This window comes from Myotis lucifugus, unplaced genomic scaffold (assembly GCF_000147115.1).
Source record: "Myotis lucifugus unplaced genomic scaffold, Myoluc2.0 scaffold_5, whole genome shotgun sequence".
Classification (NCBI taxonomy): domain Eukaryota; kingdom Metazoa; phylum Chordata; class Mammalia; order Chiroptera; family Vespertilionidae; genus Myotis; species Myotis lucifugus.
This window is the reverse complement of record NW_005871053.1, coordinates 5,544,210-5,549,510: the sequence shown is the minus strand read 5'-3', so window position 1 is coordinate 5,549,510 and position 5,301 is coordinate 5,544,210.

Genomic DNA, 5,301 nt, shown 5'->3' with positions numbered 1-5,301 from the left:
CCCCCCCCCCCCTCGGCCCAGGACAAAACACCACAACTCACGCTCCCGCACACTGCGGTATGTGTAGCATCGGCACCATAATTTCCTATCCGTTGGCTTATTTGAATAATTTGAATTCGTATCACGAATCGGGCATACAATGCATAATTTCATTAATGGATCACCAATGCTCATAAACAATGACTAAACTCTGCGATCCCTTCTTAACTTTGATTTACGTTCCCATTAGGAAATTGGACGGAATTTTCTGAGCTCTATTGGCCAAAACAACGAGACCAGAAGCAATAAGACTAAAGAAAAATAACTATAATTGTACGGTGAACATACAATAATACAGGAGAAAAGGCAAACTCGGCCGTAATAGCCAGAAGGGGGGGGGGGGGGGGGGAGAGTTCCAGCATAAAACCTGGTTCTGAATGAGACTCTTGTATGCAGAGAAAATTTCTTTATCAATTATTTTGCACCAAGAAATAGAACAATTTAAATGTCCTTCCAGATATCAACATTATAAACATAGTGAGCAAAAAATGGCCAAATTATTCAATTCATGCAATAATACAAGAAGACAAAGAATGTGGTTCATTTCAGTCTCTCACCCAAATACTCTTTCAAGCACAGTAAAATGTATCATTTGTTAACAATGACCAACATAGGCATCTTTCTCAGCCTGGCTGCCTTTTCTTGCACTCTTTCATCCATCTCTTCAGATGGGGTTTCAGCAAATTTTCCCTATTAAAAGAGCTTCACCCTCCAGGGATATTCTGACACTGACCTCAGAGGGAGTTTTAAGCATTTTTTGTTTGTTTGTTAGTGGTAGTGACTTTATTGTATTGCTTCTAAACCATAATTTCTGCCAGCTAGGGGTAACAAAAATCACTGAAGAGAAAAGAAAGGTAGATGTAAGAAAACTAAATATTTGAAGGAGCATGATTGTGCCAGGAAATTTAATCAACTTAAGGAGCCAAAAAGCAAGAAGCATTCCTTACAAAGATGACTCACTTGCTGCCTGGCCAGCATGGATCAGTGGTTGAGCATGGATCTATGAACCAGGAAGTCAGAGATAGATTCTCGGTCAGGGCATGTGCCAGGGTTGCGGGCTTGATCCCCAGTGTGGGGCGTGCAGGAGGCAGCTGATCAATGATTTTCTCTCATCATTGATGTTTCTAACTCTCTCTCCCTCTCCCTTCCTCTCTGAAATCAAAATATATATATATATTTTAAATATGTCACACTTGCTATTCAAAATAACTGCCTGTGCTGGTTTCCATTGATAAGAAAAGCATGTGTTCAGGGGAATCTTCCAGATCAACACAACCACCCGGTCAGGAAGTCCCAGCATTACTTCTCCCGGGCACAGCAGCCGCCACTCCTTTTGAAAGGCTACACTACAAATATATACAAATAACACCACCCTCCCAAAATACATACAAAATAAGTTTCCCATTGACTCACTATACATGAAAATGTTCTTCTTTCTGGATTTCATAAAGTGTGATATATTGACACAGGGAAAAAAAAGTCTCACAAATTTTGCTTTTGCATTTGTAACAAAATTTTAGTGACTTTTGAGGCTATCCTTTTTTCTTTTTTTATGAGGATAATATATGCTTGTAAAAAGTTAAATATAACAAGATTATATAAAGGAAAAATAAAAACCTTCCATTCCCAATCCCCAGAAACACAAACCCATCAGTGTGGTATGTATTAATAAATAAATAGCCATATAGATACCTTTGTGTATACATACATGTACATATTTTTGTATGTGCATAGAAAAAAACTATATTTAAAATTGAACCATTCCATAATATTTATCTGAAATCTGCTTTCTTTACTTAACAGTGAATTATAGACATCTTTCCACATCAGTACAAGTAAAACCTTCAAAATTCAAAAAAGAAGGTTTTTATCTTAAGTAAAATCTAACATTCCAAGAAGAAAGACAATGTTTATTATATCCAAAATTATAAGAGAAATAACTTACTCTTCTAAATCAGAATTTATTCTCTAATGCTAAATTATCTTCTTGAGTAGCTCTCCAAGGTTCTTAAATATCAGTGAAATAGAATCTTCTAGGCCTAGCTATCAAAGAATCTGTTAACTAATTTTTCATGCTTCAAGTAAAATTGCACAATAATTTGATTACTCTATAATTAATCTAAAACTGGAATTTTCAAAGGCTTTATTTTTTTTTTGCCACGTGTCAGAATTAGAGAAGTAGTAGGAGACCAGGGACAGTTAGAAAAAAAGCTATTGATGTCACAAGTCAGAATGCAGATATGAGCAAGTCTGAAATGGGAGCTGGCAGACTGCATGCAAATAGAGAAAGCAGAAAGAAGAACGGAGAAAAGGTCACAGCAAAGAAAACCATTAACAAAATGAAAAGGCAACCGACTGAATGGGATAAAATATCTGCAAATCATATATCTGATAAGGGATTAATATCCAAATATATAAAAACTCATAGAACTCAATTGCTAAACACACACACACACAAAAAAAACACCTCACAAACAATCCAATTTAAAAATAAGCACATCTGAATAGACATTTTTCTGAGGAAGACATAGAGATGGCCAACATGAAAAGATGTTCAGTGTTATTCATCAGGGAAATGCAAATCAAAGCCACAATGAGATATCACCTCACCCCTGCTAGAATGGCTATTATCAAAAAGACAAGAAATAACTGTTGGCGAGGATATAGAGAAAAGGGAATCTTTGCACTATTGATGGGAATGTAAATTGGTGTAGAACATAATGAAATTTTCTAAAAAATTAAAAATAAACTACATATGATCCAGCAATTCCACTTCTGGGTTTTTATCCAAAGAAAACAAAAACACCAACTCAAAGAGATATCTGTATCCCCATGTTCACGTCAGCCTTATTCACAATAGCCAAGATATGGAACAAACTAATTATCCATTGATGGATGAATAGATTTAAAAATTGAGATAGATAGATAGATGATAGATAGATAGATAGATAGATAGATGATAGATAGATAGATAGATATGACATTTTGTTGTTGCAAGCCCCCAAGATTTTGTAACTAGAGCAAAGTTGACTAATACAGAAATTGGCGCCTAGAAGTGGGGTGTTGTTTCATGACCCTATCTTCAGCAGCAAATAGCAGGTGGCATGGAAACTGTTATTTGGAACTAGAAAAATGGTGACCCATGTTATAAAGGTCAAATATTTGGTGAAATTGTCACCCACAATAATTTGCACAACAGATTATAAACTTAGTGAATTTATGGCTTTGGGTTACTAGTTGTATTTAACAAATTCTACAAAAGAGGTGAGCTCAGGAAAATAATTGGCCTAGTTACAAGCAGGATGCAAGGGAACACAGAGAATCCAGAAATCCTAGAAGTTGCCACCCTAAAAGCTGCAACTATTTCTCATCTCAACTTCAGATTAAATTTAAACATACTCTGTGCAACAAAGGCCAAATAAAACTCAATCTTGGAGGGGGGAAATGGCTCAGGAAAAAGAATGTGACTCCATGAAAGTACAAATGTGACTCCAATGGTAAGCACAAGGTACCACTAACAAAAGGAATAAAAATTACAGAGACTTTTAGAGATAGTTGTACTATCAAAAGCACCACCTTGTTTAAAAAAGGACTGTGACTGCCCTAGTTGGTTTGGCTCAGTGGATAGAGCATCAGCCTGCAGACTGAAGGGTCCTGGGTTTGATTCCAGTCAAGGGCACACGCTTGGGTTGTTGGCTCCATCCCCAGTAGGGGGCGTGCAGGAGGCAGCCAATCAATAATTCTCATCATTGAAATTTCTAATCTCTCTCCCTCTCCCTTCTTCTCTGAAATAAATAAAATATATATTTTTTTCAAAAGGACTGTTACCGTTAAACATATAAAAGCAATCTTTGGTTTGCAGTCATTTGGGAGCTTGACTGGCTAGATGGCTCCCTGTCTGACCCCCTGACAGAGATGGAAGGAATTCTGGACTCAGTGGGACTCTGGAACAACTGAATCAATTGATGCCTCTCACTCTCCCAATCCCAGCTGAATCATTCAGTTCTCCTTCCCCTGCCCTCTCCCTCTGCTCTTTCTCTACAGTCTCAGGCCCTTTCTCCATAAGGCTTCTCCATGTGGTCTCTCCAGCAGGATAGCTAAAACTTCTTACAAGGTGGCTTGGGTCTTACAAAAAAAATGCAAAAGAAGAAGCTGCTTAGGATCAGAACTAATATAATATCACTTCTACCACATTGTACTCAATAAAGTGAATCAACATCAGCCCAGATTCAATGTGAGTGGGGACAACACAAAGGTCTGGAAGCATGGTTTATTGAGGGCCATCTTTGGAGACCAGCTACCACAAAGCACAATGAAAATGTATTAAATAAACAAATTAATTAATGATTAATTAATTACTGCAGCAGACCACATTTTTATTGTGGTAAAGGTGAGCACATGATGGTTTAAAATTATCACCCTATTTTGATTATCAAATAGTATTTATATAACCATTATTTTAACATAACATTCCAAATACTATACCAAAAAAAGAAAAGAAAAATGAACAAAAAATAGACCTCTTGACAAGGTTAATACAAAAAGATTTTATTTAAAATGTTTTGATTCCATGATTGTTGCAGTTTTTATTAAGGAAAGTTAAATGTGAGGAAGTAGGTAGGAGGGAAGGATGTGATTCTGTTTTAAATACTGAGTCTTCTTTGGACCAGATTTCTCATTTTCAGAGATATTTTATTTGCAGAACCATTTGTTTAAATGCAATCCTCTTCCAAAGAAGACTCGATATTTAAACAGAATCACTCTGATTAAGGAAGGGTGGGACACCCTCCCTACTCCACCATATCCTTCCTTCCTACCTACTATGAGTACAACTGCTTTTGAATAAAGGATAGAGAGGCTAGAAAAATTGATGATTCACATACTTGCATTTACAGTTGAGAAAACTGAAGTCCAGACTTTTCCAAAAGCAAATACCTACTTCATATTAAACCTCAAAAATGGGACTGGAATTTGGGTCCTGATTTCCAAATATCTGATTTTCCTACTTTTTATGTGGAGTTCTAGCTAGATCCATACTTTTTTTTTTTAATGATACAGCCAATTTGGGCAATTGACACTTTCTTTCTTTTTTTATTTTATTTTATTTTATTCTTAAATATATTTTTTATTGATTTCAGAGAGGAAAGGAGAAGGAGAGAGAGAGAGAGAGAGAGAGAGAGAGAGAGAGAGAGAGAGAAACATCAATGATGAGAGAGAATCACCGATCGGCTGCCTCCTGCATGCCCCGCACTGGGGATCGAT